Below are 17,354 nucleotides of genomic sequence, written 5' to 3' on the forward strand. Positions count from 1 at the left end.
CATTGCGGTGCGCGGGTTTCTCATTGCAGTGGCTTCTCTTGTTGTGGAACATGGGCTCTAGGTGTGCAGGCTTCAGTAGTTGTGGTTTGTGGGCTCTAGCGTGCAAGCTCAGTAGGTGTGGCATACGGGCTTAGTTGTTCCACAGCGTGTGGTGTCTTCCTGGACCAGGGCTTCAACCCATGTCCCCTGCATAGGCAGGCGGATTCTTATCCACTGTGCCACCAGGGAAGCCCTCCTCAACTGCTTTTAAAGAAATTTTATTTTAATAAAATAATGGCTTTGTAACAGAAACTTTGTACAATACTTAAAAGTATAATCTAACCTGTAAGAGAAATATTTTACATGCTTGCTTCAATGAGTTTTCTTAAAATATTTACATATTTGATCTAAAAAAAGTAAATACTATTAAATGACATGGAGAAATGGTAATGATACAAGATAAATGAAAATAGCAAAACTACTTCTCAATATGTCTAAAGTACTAAATGCCCAATGTAAATTTTAGAAAATAATTCCCTTTGCTTTCTGCTTACTTATTCATTTCAACCTTTTCTCTTTGGATTCAGCTGTAATTCCAGTGAGTCTTGGCCTATTACTAAAGGACACTAATTGAATAAATCCATGATACATTTGGGATTCTGTCTTTAAAGAAAAAAGTTCTCAGGGTCCCATTGTGAAGCAAAATTTGGAAAATTCCAGAGACACAGATTAGATTTCTTATATAGAGATCCCATGATTACATACAGAGATTACAATACTTTAATACAATGTGAAACACAGATCTGAGCTAATAGAAAAGCAGATCTTAATTCGCATTTAGTGGCATTTTAAAGTACTAGGAAAATATGATTTTAGTTCAAGTTATACATTGATTAGTCAAGTCTTATATCCTGCTTTTTGTTCAACTGTCTGTAAAAAACAAATTAGGGTGTATTTGCATTTAAGAAAATAAAAACAGAGATAAGTAAGAGCAGAAGCACAGTAGATGTATTCTTAGGAAAAGGAGGGTCTCTTCTTCCAAAGGCCAGATCAGAGGCACTCTGCTCCACCCTCAGTCACAAGTCTTTCATTTAAAAAGGGTCAAACCTTGGGACTTCCCCGGCAGTCCAGTGGTTAGGACTCCACGCTTTCACTGCTGAGGGCCTGGGTTCAATCCCTGGTTGGGGTTAAGATTCTACAAGCTGCACTGTGTGGCCTACAAATACATAAATACATTTTTAAAAAAAATAAAAAGGGTTAGGCTTGCATAGTAGAAGTTTCCGGGAAAGTAAGGCACTTATTTTCCTCTTTAAATTAGTATTTCTTGATCAGAGGCCCTGGCCGTTCTTGAAACTTCCATTTTAAAATTTAAATATTGAGCCAATAATTTTAAATGGCCTGAGTTCTGTTAATAATTTTTTCACTCATCACATAGAGAAAAAGTGTGCGTATACATTTTAGATAAAATATGGCTTGCGTTACGGTTTTGCTAAGTCAATCAAATAGATGTAAACAAAATGTAAATTAAGTACAACATTCATTATGAGTTTTAGTCCCATAGATCTTTCTAAGAATAAGAAAATTTAAAACTTACTGTTTTTCCATTTAAATTCTTCATTCTGTGTCAGTTTTAAATTATCTTCTTCATGCTGACACAACAAATGTTCTCTAGTAGTTAATGGGTATTGGAATCTTATTCATAAAGAAATTCTTAAAACTTGTATATAGTGAGAACTCAGGATCCACTAGCTTGCTGAGGCAGTAACTGGTTGACTTTCTATAGACCCCATAAATCCAGTGAAACAGAAAAAGTTGTCCCATTTTGCTCCAGAATACATTTAATTAAATTCATGCCCTTTAGAAATCCGTCCCTTAAAATGGCATCAACCATGGAGATATATATCACAAACCTAGGGAGGAAAGTATGTTCTTCCTGTGTGAACAACATCTGGTAACAGAGGAGAGGACATTGTGGGAAAGGGCAGACAGAAGTTGTATGTTCCAGTGACTATCCCACTTAGGGTTGTGACATATTAATGGAAAGTCTTTTGATGTTAGCTGATGGTCTTAGTAAAAGAAAAGAAAGGTTTTGCAGTTCATTTTTGACTCCTCCAGAAGTTTTCTTTATAAAATAAAATATTAAAAAGTAGCTATTTGAAGGGATAAATAAATCACACTATCTACACATCAAAATCAATAAACTTGGTGGTTATATAACAAACCTGTGAGGGAGCATGAGATGTTTTTTTTAAATCCCCATAAAGTTTAAAGTTTATGGATTGAATGACAGCAGCTGCTATTGAGAAATGACTGATAACATCACACAGGAAACACAAATAAATATCTTCGGAGTCAGGGCGAAAGGGGAACATTTTCCAAGGCAGGAAGGAATCTATAGTTCTTTTTTAGTTTAACAAAGAAGAGGGTTCTACTTTCCCCACTCTGCCTCCTGCGAAAAGCATTTATAGACATTTGAGAGAAGAACATTTTTAAAGGATATTACCAGAATCCAGGTACATTAAGAGACCTGTGCTTCTAGTTTTTTAGCATCATGGACACAGAATTGGGCAAAAGAATGAGCAAATAAAATGCCTAAAGCATTTGAAATAAAGCTTAGGTTGTATAATTTTATAACATTTTTAAATAAGACATGCTACTTGGAAAAGAAATTCAAATACACAGGTAAGAGAAATACTAAAAACTCAAAATCATTTGTTATACTACCTCTTAGATACAACCACTGCTGATATTTTGATGCATCATATTCCAGACTTTTATATTCATCATCAAGATATTCAAATATCTACATATATCTCAATCTCTACCTATCTATCATAAAATAAGAACATATTAGATATCCTGTTTTATAGCCTGTTTGGTTTCTTTTTAACTTGAAAATATGTAGCGCACAGCCACCATTTTCTGGGAAATAAATGCATAATTTTCTCATCGTTTTAAATCATTATATATTGTTCCATTTTATGGTATCTATATCTGTCTATCTATCTATCCACCTACCTATCCCTATATAGAGATAGAAATAGAGATAGATTAGAGATGTTATATAAATAAATGTTTTATATTTAATAGTAATTTGTATTTTCATAGACACAGAGGAAGGGTTTGGAGAGTTCAGATGCAGATGTAGGTAAGATCAGACAGGAGGACAGTGGAAGAAATAGTTTAAGAAAAAAAAATAATTTTTTGTAAAGTTAGATTATTATTGAAAAGTCATGTCAGTATAAATATTTCAGTTTATACAGCAAAGCTTTTACATTGAAGTTAAAATGGTAAAGAGCCAGAAGAGAAAAGTAATTTGGTTTTTTAAACTAATTTTTGTCCTTTGTTGAATTTGAAGTTTTATATGTGGAAATTTCTATATAACCTATCTCTATTTCTATCTCTTGTCAAAATTCCATAAATAGCAAAATTAACTACCTAGTTAATAAAATAGCAATTAATAAGAATTTATTGTGTACCTAAACTGGGACTTTCAAATCCAAAACTAATAGGAAGCTCAGGATACAAAATGTGTGACATTGAGAGATGGCTTATAAAGTAAAAAGGAGGAAGTTGCTCAACATTTACAGTGATTGGTTATTACAATGGGGGTATCCAGATGGCAGGGAATTATTTAAAAGTGATTATTCTATTCCATTTTAGGAGGATGAATTAACTTTCTTTTATGATAATCAGAGACATTTACAAGAAATGACCTAAGTTTCATATCTGTTTATGAAATAAGTAGATTTAGTTTTGTTCATGTGGTTTAAAAGGTTTTGTCTCCTTGGGGGATTTTCAAGCCTGGTCCCCATTTTATTTTCTTTTAACCCTATTTATCTATCTACCCACCCATATATGCTCTAAACCTTTTGGGAACATTTAATTTGTTTTTATATTTTCACCTGAGTCTCTTCATGGATTGTTTAACCTTCCTCACAGCATAATTGCTGGATTCCAAAAGCAAATATCCTAAGAGAGTAAGGCGCATGACACGTTTATGACCTAATCTCAGAAGCCACTTAAAGTCTGTTCTGATGTCCTCTGTGGTTCAAGGTAGTCACGATGCCCTATCCAGTTTCAAGGGAAGGAAATATATCTCACCTCTTGTCCAGGAAGTGCAAGATTCCATATATACATACAGTGTATTTTTACAAAGATCTTTGGAAAATACAATCTGCCATACATATCATCTCAATGGACAGAGATTTAAGGAGGGGCTGGAAAATAGAGAATATCTTCATTGTTTGTCATAGTTGAGACCAGAAACAAGATGTTAATTATTTCCTAAATGTATTTTTAATTTCTCTTTTTGTTTACAAAAGTATTTTCACTGTGAACGAATGAAATCATTACCTGAAACTTAGATGCAAAATTTAAAGGTGATCTGGATTTTTTAAATTTTTGGTAGCTCTTAGCTTTGTATAGAATTTTAGAGATCTGAAATCATGGGGCATTGTTTTTAAATCCTCTGTTCAATTCCTGGTATAGTGCCTTACACTGATGGATACCAAATGCACTCTTTTAGGCACCTGAATCAGTCTTATTATCAATCAAGTGTTCAGTTACAATGTACATGCAAGAGTGATATGAACTGTGACTGTATTCCTGCAACCTGTAAGTTAATTACCTACATGGGAAGTAACACTGAATTCTTAATCGATGAGAGGTTTATAGGTGAGCTTTTAATGATTTTGACTCCTGAGACAAAAGGATTAGGATGTGAGTGCAAGAATTTCTGGCCAATCATAACACACTTTTTTTTTAATAGTGAGAAAGATTCTAAGTATTACTGTGCTGTTCTGACTTCAATAAGCACCTAGCCTCTGGAATTACTTTCTACTCCTGACCCCTTCAAACAAGCCTGACGGATACTGAATAGAGAAGTTTTTCAAAATCCCCTGTAGAGATACCTTGGGAGTTTTTATGAGCTTCTAAACAGACTGTCTTTAAATAAAGACATGGTATTTTTCAGTAGCTCTTGCCTTATACCCCTACCAGTTGAGTAAAGACCACTTGTCTGAAGTGAATTTCTTTCTTTACAATGAAAAAATTATACTCCTTCTTCTGAAATATCTAACAATCTGACCCTAAACTATGACTTCACACTCTCCACTTTCTACTCAGTGTCTTTGTTGAGAGAGAATGGAGTCCTTTTTCTTAAAGTGCCACTAATGCTGAAAATAGACTGTCCTTTGTCATTGTTTTGAAAGAGAGAATTATTGACTGTTGCTTTACCTCTTACAGAATTCTTACCTTGTCATAATTTTTACATGTCTAATGAGAACTGCTGTTCTATGAATATTATATATTTCTTATTGAAACCTGCTAGCTATCAATTTCCCTTCTTTCTTCATTTCGTTTATCTTCATTTTAAGGGTGCTGGTTGTGTGATATGCTGAACAGAATCAAAGAAGCTGAATCTGTCCCTACTAAAATGTCTAATGGTCTATGAAGCCTTTTGACATTTGTCTGTTTCTTTCTTTCTTTTTTTCTTCTTTTATTTGTTCTTTAGCATTCTAATGTTTTTCTGTTGGTAATGGCCAAATGACATCCAACCCATGGAATAGTCTGCTTTCCAAATACACATGTGAAACATTCTAGTGTCTGATGGTCTCTTTTGTGCTCCTGAAAATACATAATGACTTGGTTCTAAATTAGGAAACCCTTTCTATATAATCATGTCACTAGAAGGCAACATAATGAGATATGTTGAAAACATGGAAAATTCTGTTATAATAGGGATGTAACTAAGGAATATTGGAGAGGATGCAGTCAGTAAAAGTGTGGTAATAAATGTAATGAATATGAAAGTGCTTTTTAAACTATCAAGTGCTATATAAATATCAGCTTGCATGATGACAATAAAAATTAATAGTTTCAGTTAAGAAGCTCACTCTCAACGGAGACATTTACTATAAGGAGATACATGCATATAAAATGAAAAGAGATCTAATGGAACACATCCTATTTTCTCATTATTTTTCTAAAAGGATGAAGCAACTGTTTGGCCATAAATATTGCTTTGAACAAGTGGGATGTGATAGGGGACAATCACAAAGCAATTTTAAATTCTTCTTACCCATCCTTTAGACCTTTTTGATAAAGTAATCTCAAGTAGGTCCATTTGCAATTTTGGTCGCTACTAGATAACAAATAGTTCTCAGAATCGAAGTCACACAAGCTGTATGATTCCTGTAATTAATCTACAATAATGGAAGCTCCAAATTTCATTACTCAACAGGCTTCCTTCTTGACCCTGTCATTCAGGCTGGATCCCTGCAGAGACGAACGTGAAACACCAGTTTTCTCCATCTTCCAAACCTTGGCTCTTCCTGTCTTCTGCCATTAGGCAGCCATTGGCTCTTCCATGATTGGGATGGAAAGGACGTGTAAAGTACAGAAAAAATATTGCCTGACTGTTATGTTGTGATGTATTGTAACTGAATATTTGAAGTTGACTCCTCAGCAATCCCCTACTGGAAATATGCAACTGTACTTCCTGTGGTGTGAACTCTGCATCTCATATGGCTGACCCTTCCCTTAGTCCTTTGATATCTTTTGTTCTCATCTTAGGCTCTACAATTAGTATGGAGACATGTTCTACCCTTGGACCCAGCACTGGTAGCAGTGCGAATCACTACCACTTCTGCCATCTTTACTCTGCAGTTACAAGGTAGCTAGTTAGTCATCTCTTGCTTTGGAGTTTTCCCAAGAAAAATTCAGATATCATTTCACTGTGCTCACAAACTCTAGGAAATACATATTGACCCTGGACTGGCCCTCACAGGCTTGAGGTGATGAAGGAAATGGGAAATTACCATCTTCCCCTCTATCATAAGAAAGAGAGAAATCATGCTACAACACTCAAAATTTAACTCCATCAAAATAAATTATTTTACCAGATTATACAGAAGGTCTACTCTCTTCAACAAGTTAGTAACATAAAAAAGGGATGGAACTATTGACACAGATTTAACACCTAGAAGAAATGTGGGCTCTAGTTGACAGTGTTTGGACAAGCCAGATATAAAAGATGTCTTTGAAGTAAATGAAAACATTTGAACATGGTGTAGGCTCTAAATAAAATAAAAATTTATTGAAATGGAAAGATGGAGGGTGATTGAAAAGAGGTAAAAACACAATACACGTTGTGATACCACATAAATTAAAAATTGCGTATATATGGGGGAAAATATATGTGTATATGGTGTATATTAAGGTACTGACAGTGGTAATCTTTGCATGGTAGAAATATAATATTTATTTTGCCATTCTTGCTTGTCCTTGTTATCTACTTTTCAATTGTATATTTGAATAACTTCTGTAATACAACAATTTATGAAAGAAGGAGAGAAGAAAAGAAATTCTGTGCAAGAAGTGTTTTCTTTCCTCATTTCTCCAACTTTGTAAATATTCATTTATGATAAGTTAGGGTCAAAAGTTTAAAAAAAGAAAAGACTGGTTGGGCCTCCTCTTTGCCAAATTCTCCATAAATGACCTAATTCCTCATGTTCAACTATGTTGCAATGGAGTCATACCTGGTACCTATTTCTTTGTTTCCTTTGTTTGCCAAAACGAAAGCAAACATTTTCAACTTTAACATCCTATTACATACACCATTCTTTCATTTGACAATAAAAAGGCTTGGACCACTCAGAGAACTCTTCAAGAACATATAGACAAGCCCAGGTAGGTTTAATCTCTGTTCTATATTTTCTATTGTTAAAGCACCATTGTTTAGGCAGAGCCAGAGAATACTACCATCCAGTAATGTCCCGTGGACAGTCATGGTTATGTTGACAACATAAAACAGATAGGTATCCTCAACTTAAAAAAAAGAACTTAAAAAAAGTAAAGACAAACAAAGCATGTAGTGTCTTCCCATTACAACAAGAATAAAATCCGTGTTTTTCACCATGGCCCACATGGTGGATTTGTCACCTTTCATGCTCCCTGAGGACAGGGACCAGGGCTTTCTCCTGCTTTATGATGAATTCATCATATGTATTCAGTATTTGGCACATACTAATTGCTTGATAAATATTTGTCAAATGAGTGAATGGATGCCATAAATACATAGGTTCCAATAAATATGCTGACTGTAGTAATAACCATAAGTAGGTATTGCATTCAGCCAAGAGTCACAGCTAAAAATAACTTGTTGAGAAACAGAACTTTCAGCAAGCATTTGAAAACATATCCAAATATGAAAATGAAATATATGAAAAAATAAAGAATAAACTGACACTTTTCCCCCACTGTGTTAAAAAAGGATTAAAAATTCAACAGGGCTTCCCTGGTGGCGCAGTGGTTGAGAGTCCGCCTGCCGATGCAGGGGACATGGGTTCATGCCCCGGTCCAGGAAGATCCCACATGCCACGGAGCGGCTGGGCCCATGAGCCATGGCCACGGAGCCTGCGCGTCCGGAGCCTGTGCTCCACAACGGGAGAGGCCACAACAGTGAGAGGCCCGCGTACAGCAAAAAAAAAAAAAAAAAAAAAAAAAAAAAAATTCAACAAACTGGTATTGTCAAGGTTTTAATGGAAATGAATATGATCATGTTATGGTGAAGAGGGTGTAAGTTAGGATAATCTCTCTATTGAGAACTTTGAAAAATGTATCAAGATGTAAAATGCTCAGCAATCACCATTTTGGATATCTTAGGAAGAAAATGGTGCAAGTGGGATTTAGACAGAGGCTATCCATGACTACTTTCATAATAGTGAAAAATTTATATAGCTATTCCATCAATAGGGAATTGATTTAAGTGAAACATAGTACAGATATAAAATGGAATAGTATGCAGCCATTGAGATGCTGAAGCAGAAGAAGTAACCATGATTATTTCTGGTAGTGGATTTGAAGTGATTTTTTACTTTTTTCTCTGTGAACTCTCAAGTGATTGACTTTTGTATTTAATATTCCTATTTTTAAAAATAATAAAGCATTAACAAAAATCACATTTTTGTACCTTTCAAAGGCTATGGTGTATTATACTAAGTGTAGTATTTTAACAGTCCAATATAGTGTTCAATGATGTACAAAGTAATGAAGAGCCTCACTTCACAATTTCCTCAAATGTGGATGTAACTTTAACCTTGAATTAATTGAATTTTAGAATTTAATCTGTGTATATTCCATGAGGTTAATATGAAATTTATGTCTGCTATTCAGAGTTGTAGTTTCTTTTATTATGCTTTTGACAGTCTAAGCAATAATTATAGATATCTCTTGTAGAAACCTCTGAACTCCTGCCTGGATTTATAATACTATTCATGTTGATCCAGAATTCTTTTGAATAGCGTTGTACCATGATTAACTAGAATTAAAGATGAATCATTGCATAACAGAAACTGCAAAATGAGGCTATATCTTTTCAGGAATAAGTAGTCTCCATTGCATTATGATTTGGGGATAGGTATTTAGCCTCTAGCTTCATGTTTAGTTTCAAAACAACAATATTTAACTGACATTAAAAATCTAGGGATTCTTTGCTCATAGTTTTTTCCTTGTGAATGACTTGAAAACTGGCATAGCTGAATAAATATCAACATAGGAAGTATTGACCTTGAGATACAAAAAAAAATCCACATACAGCAGTAGATTTATAACCCACCTGACTTAGAATTCAAAAAACTATAAATAAAGGGTATTCAGTGTGAGTCACTGAGAAAATTTTTTCTTCAGCTTCCTCTCCTGGAAGAAATTTGTTAGCACTTTTTGTACAATTCCCAAAGTTCTATGTAGATATTTTGTTTTACTGTGATATGCCAAGATAGCTTTTCCATACAAACTTTGTAGTTTTAATATAGTCCTCTCTTTAAGCACTAGATGGTTTTATAGATATAGCTTGAGCCTTGCTTTTTCTTTCTAGTGGCAATGAGTGAGTCACTGTGTATTTTAAGTGTTCTTTAACACTATTGGGTATAACCTAAACTCATAAAAAATCCCTTAGTTCTTATATCCTTCTACCATGTCAAATGGGAAGAAGACATAAAACTTAAACACTACAGTGAGAACCAGCCAGAAAAAAATATATTGCTTATTTTCCATATTCATCCAACTAACCAAAACAGTAATTTTAATAAACTTCCTACTAAGAAGGTTCACTGATGTTTCTCTCATTCTCTCCTTGTTTTAAAATTGAATCATTATTTCCTTTCAACTATTTTACTGACTTTGGTAACATTTCTTGAGGAAAACCTTTGCTTGGTCTTGATGCTTCTTCAACAATACCATATAATGTCATTCATTTTGGAAATGTCAAAGAGAATAATAATAAATGCTTCTGTTCTCTCACTGCTCTCTGTTAGATAATTCATGCACTCTAAAAGGTGAAGTACAATGGAATTTTCTTACTTTATTCTATTGGCTCTCTCTCCAAAATGGTTATTAGTCTGGGTTCTTTAACACACACACCATGGATTACTCAAGTCTTCTCTTCTTGTTTATTCTACTTTGTCTTCTTCCAGCTCACCAACCAAAGACATTCATCTCTCAAGGCTGAAATAATCTGTTACTCAATTCTGTTATAATCACCCATTTTCCAGTCTCTCAAACTTAAACTATCATCTACTCCTCTCTCATATTTCTCATTTATTCATCATAGACTGCTGCCAAGTATTGCTCAATTGTATCTTTCATGCATTTTATTTCTTTTTCGCTTCTATAGCCACTAGCTATATTTATACATTTATAGCGCTATGTAGAGTTCTGATCATAGAAAGTTGAATATGACATGGCTTCTTCCATCAAACACTCACAGTATATTACATCAATCTCCAAACTGCTACCGACCTCTTCCCTTTCCTAGATACCTTACAGTCATCCACTAAGATAGTTCTACAAGTATGAGAAAGAAAAACTCTCAATTACTTACAGTTTATTGAAAAATAAAATTAAGCTCTCTAGTCTAGTATTTAATGCTTTTCATGAATAGACTTCCAAATTTCAGTAAATTTTTTTTCAAGTTTTAGAATTTTGATTTTAATTTACCCCAAAACAAAATTATCAGTAACATTTTAAACAGAGATTCTGTGCTTCCACCAAGACATTCTCTAGCAGACCTAGCAGACTACATTGAAATATCCCTGTTACATCCCAGGTAGGTAGATAGATAGATATGTAGATAGATAGAGAGATAGATAGATAGATAGACAGATAGATAGAGATAGATACATAGATAGATACATAGTTGATACATAGATACATGGATTCATAGATAGATAGATAGATAGATAGATACCTGTCTGGAAAATAGACTGTCTTCCATTTAACTTTTTTTTTTTTTTTTTTTTTTTTTTTTTGCGGTATGCAGACCTGTCACTGTTGTGGCCTCTTACTATATACAATACAGCTGGGGTAGTAATAAATATTCCTATGAAAAATATAACTACACAATTACATCATGTGTTATTAGTAAGACCTGGTATAGAGAAGTCCTTTTGTCATCATATTACACATAGAAAAAATATTTATAGGATGCCTTGGTGTAAACAGAGAACTCTGGACATCCAGAGGTGAACAGCCCGGGGGTTCCAGCAATCCACTTCCCAACTAGACATCCAAAGGGTCGAGGGGAATCAATATCTTGAGTATTCCTGCAATTACTCATGGCACACTCTGTACTTCCCAATACTGGTTGGAAAGCTGTGGTGCAGGAGACCCCAGTAGAATTGGTCTCTTTTACCTTGAGTAGTCATGGAAGTAGGATTTAAATGTCCTTGAAGAAGTTTTTGGTGCTTAGCTCTTTAAATAGCATAGAAAGAGGACAAAACCTCTGGTGCATAAATGTTCAGGGTAAATAAAAAGCAAAGTATGTTTGCAAAGAAGAGAGAAATTTTCTGGACCAGAGAAAATTTGGTTGCTATTCATTCATATCTAATTATATTGAATATGTTATTTAATGTCTTTTTAGAATGTTTATTTTAAGCTTTTGGTCTTTAAGTTGCATTTTAAAATATTGCATAAGGTTAATAGTTAATTTTTTTTCATTCCTTTTACCCTATTTATTCCTTTCCCAGCACCATACTATTAGTGCATTATTGAGTATTTGCTACAGTAATGACTCAGAGGGAGGGTAAATAAGACACTGAACAAAGAAGACAATTGTGCTGAACATAGTTTTAGTAAATCTATACCAAATAATTGTACACATGAATAAATGAATGAATGATAACTGACAAAGAATAATATTAAAACCAAGGTTTTTATTTGGAAAAGCCAATCTTTTGTGGGTTTCAAGAAGAAAAATCTTGCAAAACTGCACAGAGCATTTATATTATAAGCCACAGAGTTTAACAAAAGTAAAAATCATCTTCTTATTAAAAGGGAAATAAGAATTTCACAATCAACTGGAAGAGGGAGATAGGAGTGGGTAGGCCTAAGATTTGGGCCCTGTCTGAATTCTAGAGAAAGGATCCATTTCTTCACATTCCTAGGATTATTGGGTTCTGGCTACAAAGCAGAGTTGGAAAGAAAGGGATAATATACACTAACAGAAATCCAGATAGACTAATGAAAAATCTACAAGTTTCAAAAAGAAATCCCAGGTCCTGCATGTCACTTAAGCCATAAAAGAAGGCTAAACTGACAGTGCTGGGAGACTTAAATATGTCTTGGGTGGAAGTCAGGCCAGGACCATGGACAGCAACAGCAGATTCTTTGTCCTTCCAGGAATGGTAAGCAAGACTTCAGGTACTGTTAGCTTATGACACCCACCAGGATAGTTGGGATGAGCTTCAATGCAAGCTCTGCAAGGAAAAAGGATGGCACGTGGATAAGAGCATCTCTTCCCAGATGTAAGGGCAATATATAGATCAACTGGAAACATATCCTCCAGAGAGGAGTGAAGAACAGTGGGAAGAGAAGAATTCTGAATTTGATTATTTATCCAATAGAACCCAAGTTAAAAGTGGAAATGGTTGAGTCACCCTGATTTATTATATTACATTTTTCAACTATTATGTAGAATAGGAGCTCATGAACTGCAATTAATTCATTTATAAAAAAATAAAGAAAATTAGATTTATTCACTTATTGTTTTATAACTAGGAATCTTAAACTTGTTATAATGTGTTCCAGAGTCCATCTTCTTATGGAAGGACTAAGCTCTGGAGCAAACAGGTCAATAGTTTTAAATCATTGGAGAAAGTACAGGAGTTTTATAACCCAGGTTCAAATTTGAATTCCTCTATTCACTAGCTGTATGACTTTTGTTGAGAATAAATTCTCTATGGGTCTCACATTTCTGCATATCTTATGAGCAGAGACATTGCATTCTGTGCTCTGTACTTTCCTTTTACTGATGTTTATAGACAGCCCTGAAAGACAGATATCATGTCTTCCTCTGGGGCAAAGGACAGGCATACTTACTTCCTGTTGTAGAGGATTTGGGTTCCCAAGCTCAGGGTCCCCCTCTTATAATGCAGTCCACTGCATGTGAAATAGTCACCTGCTTCTCTTCCTTTTGCCCTGTTAGAACTGGGGCTTAGGGAACTGGCACACAAATATAATCCCTGATATTTTGGCTACTATTATTACTGTGAGTAATAAAGTCCTTTGTCCCTAACCTAGGAGTCTCCTGTCTTCCATCAGTATCTGTGAACCACAGGCAGGATAATTTGTTAGCATGCATGACCATAAGCCTGATTTTTATCATCTGTTAATGAATATTGTACTTCGTTCTTTACAGGATTGTTGTAGAAATGAAAGAAGTTAATGCAAAAAAAACATAAACATACTGATTAAGAGCTTGGACCCTGCAGTCTAATAGCCTAGGTTTAAATTCCAGCTCTACCATTTACCAACTAAATGACTTTGGGTAAGACACTTTATGTCTCTGTGCCTCAAGTTACTCATAAGTAAGATGTGGCTGGGTAATAATATTACCAACCTCATACTGTTCTGATACATACTATGCACTCTATCAGTGTTTGCTATAAAGCATTGAGCAAAGAAATTTGTACCTAGCAGGTTTGCAATAAGTGATAAATTAAAGACAGACACAGATTGAAAGTAGACAGATAGATAGATAGAAAGATAGATAGATAGATACATATATACATACATAGATGCATAGATACATACATGTCCATCTACCTTATTGAAAAATAGAAAATGTTGGTTCAGAAAGGAAAAATATAACTCCTGGTCACAGATTCTTATGTAGAGGACTGGGTGTTTGAACTGCCCAATGAATGATAAATATAATTCAGATATGTATAAAGAAGAGGAAGCATGTGCAGTCCAGAAAAATACTCTAACACAGACATAAAAATTTAAAGCAAGAAGGGACAATAGTAGGTTACAGCTACTATGCATGTTTTGCACTTCTCTCATATCAAGTTCAATGTAAAACATGCAGTAAGTGTTAAATAATGTCATTGACAAACTAGAAAATTAAGGTCTTTAAATAATTATCATGCCTGGTGAATCTTTAAGTTAGAACATAATATGAAAGACTTCTATGTGCATTGATTTTTCAAAGATTTTCCAACTCCACTGGCTGGCAAGACTGCACCCAGTGCTATTTAAGGCCAAAAAACAGAGCTTCAAACACCACTTCTTTAAATGCAAATGCATAATCACTCTCTCTTCAGTCCATTGAATTCAGAGGTTTATTGGGCACTTTCTCTGTTGCATTGATTTGGCACTAATCATGTGCTTCAATCTTAGAGTTAGATTATTCCACTTTTCTCTAAGAGAACATAGTGATAATCTTAGTTTTTCTGTAATCCTTTTAATTTTTAAAAATTCTTTGCTTCTGTACTTTTTGTTCCAGTTTTATGTTATGAACATCAGGTGGTAGCCTCAGTGAAGAAATACATTCTATAGCAGCTGTGAATGTTATCCTAGATACATACACTTCCCTAAAGAAATTACACCATCTGGGTATTTTTCCAAATGCATTGAATTTATTGAAAAAAAACCCCATAAGATGAATCTTATTGGAGAGAAGAGGAAAGGAATAGGTCTTTATCATAAATTGTAAATTGATGTTAAATTGTAACAATCTAGAGTAATTTCTCACACTTGGAGAGAATAACTGACTTTTCATGTTTGCCCTTCCAATTTGTTTTGCTCATCTGTTTGAAGATTTGAACAATCTGTATAATTCTGAAGGAAATGTTTTCAAGTAGTACATGTCATAGTTGTAGATGTCTATGCCATCCTGGTAACAATAGATAGTTTTGTAAGATTCTGCTGCCTTATCTGGCCAATCCTAACTTTATAGATAATGGCGTATAAGTATGCCAGCTTTGCCAATTGGAATAGCAATAGCAAAATAAGAAATAACTATCTTCAAGAAGAAAAGTGAAACAGCTGACTGCATGAAAAGTTAGTGTTCCAGACAACACGAGCACTTAGCATATATTTCTAGTGTACCCTTGCTATCTCAGGTCATAGTTAACGAAATATATCCTTTGATTCTCTGTACACATAGTAAATTGCATGGAATGGCATCAAAAGCCTTTGCTCTGTCCTTCCACCTTGCACAAGCTTCAGAAACAGTGAAGACCCTGTTGGATATGAGGAAATTTTGGTTTTCTTAACCAAGTCACACTGAAATCCCCCGTGCTATTATGTGTCTGGCCAAAGTTGGCTCAGTCTATTTCTCATCCTATATTGAGTGAAATAAATCTGTGTAATGGATCTTTTGGATGTGGTTTGCACCATGTGGGGCTACTGAGTGGCAGAGAGAAAGGAGATAGTGCTGGGCAGGAAGAAAGATTAAAAATATTTTCTCATCTGAAGCATTGTTGACATTTGGGGCAAGATACATTTTTATTGTGAAGCACTGAACACTGTTCTGAACATTTAGAAATGATAACTTCCCTGGCCTTCACCAACTTCCCAGGCCTTCACATGCCTGCAGTGCCCCTCAGCCTTATATTTCCAAGGCTTTCTCTGTGGAAGGTGCTGGTATCATACCTCATACCTGGTTCAGAAACTCTGGGCCTTGGTTGATTTCACCCCCCAGCATCAAGAGCCTTGCCCTAAAGCATGTGCAGCTATAGCCTAGAGAACAGAAAGATGACATTTTTTCCAAAAGCTAGATTGGATCAAGTATAAAGGATCCAGTCTATTTAGACATTTATGACATTTTTATTTCTTTAAAAATATAATTTTTTCAAGTTAAAAGGAGTGCCCTACCATTTTAAGGCCAGGTTCTAAACCATGTGCTTCCTGCCCAAGGCCAACTATATAATGTGCAGGACTCAAGGAAAACAAAATTTGAGACTCCTTGTTTAAAAAGCAGGGGAAAAGAGTGCAAGTAAAGGTGTTAAAATATAAAATTTTTTCCTTTAAAATGTTTTATTAGTTATAAAACATAATACAGTAATAGTGATATATGAATGTAAATTGTAAACAGAATTCTGTTATAATTTATATAATACAAAAAGACTTTATTAATATATTAATTGACCATAAGATTTTTCTGGCTCCCTTTTCTTCATATGTATTCATTAGGTCGTCAAGATTTATACTTTTGGCAACATTACGAAAACTCCAGCCAATTGCTGCTTTTATCACTATCATTTTACAGTTTTACAATTTTACATTTCTTCTTTAAAGAAATTGGATATCTGACAGGTAATTGGTATTGATGAAATACCATTTATATAAAATACCATTGCATACTACTGTGTATTTCACAGAGGGCCCTGGCACTCATTTTGTTTCCTTTTTAAACTATTATTATCCAAGTAGAAATTTGGGAACCACCTTCTAAATGCTGCACGGGTATGAGCAGAAGAGCTTACTTGTTGAAAATCTCTGTGAAGAAGATCTTTCACTCTTAACTGAAAGCAACATTAGTCTCTTTTGGCAAATGTAAAATTACAAATCATCATGAAAAGTTTTAAATTTTAAGAAGTTGATAGAGCTGTCTTATAAGCGTTCCTTTGTACATAGTGAGTCACTTCTCTCTTTACTGCTTTCAAGATTCTCTTTGTTTTTGGCTTTCAAAAATTGAATTATGAAATGTCTAGATGCAGATCTCTTTAATTTATTCTATTTGGAGTTTATTGAACTTCTTGGATATAAAGATTAATATTTTTCATCACATTTGGGAAGACTATGCCATTATTTCTCAAATATTCTTTTTGACTTTATCTCCCTTTCCTTTCCTTCTGGGATTCCCATTATGCAATATGCTGGTGCCTCACAGATCCTTTAGCTCTGTTCATTTTTCTTCATTCTTTTTCTTTCTGTTCCTCAGACAGGATAATCTCAATTGAGCTATCAGCAAGTTTTTTGCTTCTTGATTCTTTCTTCTGTCTGAAGCAATCTATTTTTGAGCCCCTGTGGTGAATCTTTCTTTTCAGTTATTGTATCTTTCAACTCCAGAAATTCTATTTAGTTCTTTT

Source organism: Mesoplodon densirostris, chromosome 12 (genome assembly GCF_025265405.1).
Source record: "Mesoplodon densirostris isolate mMesDen1 chromosome 12, mMesDen1 primary haplotype, whole genome shotgun sequence".
NCBI lineage: Eukaryota > Metazoa > Chordata > Mammalia > Artiodactyla > Ziphiidae > Mesoplodon > Mesoplodon densirostris.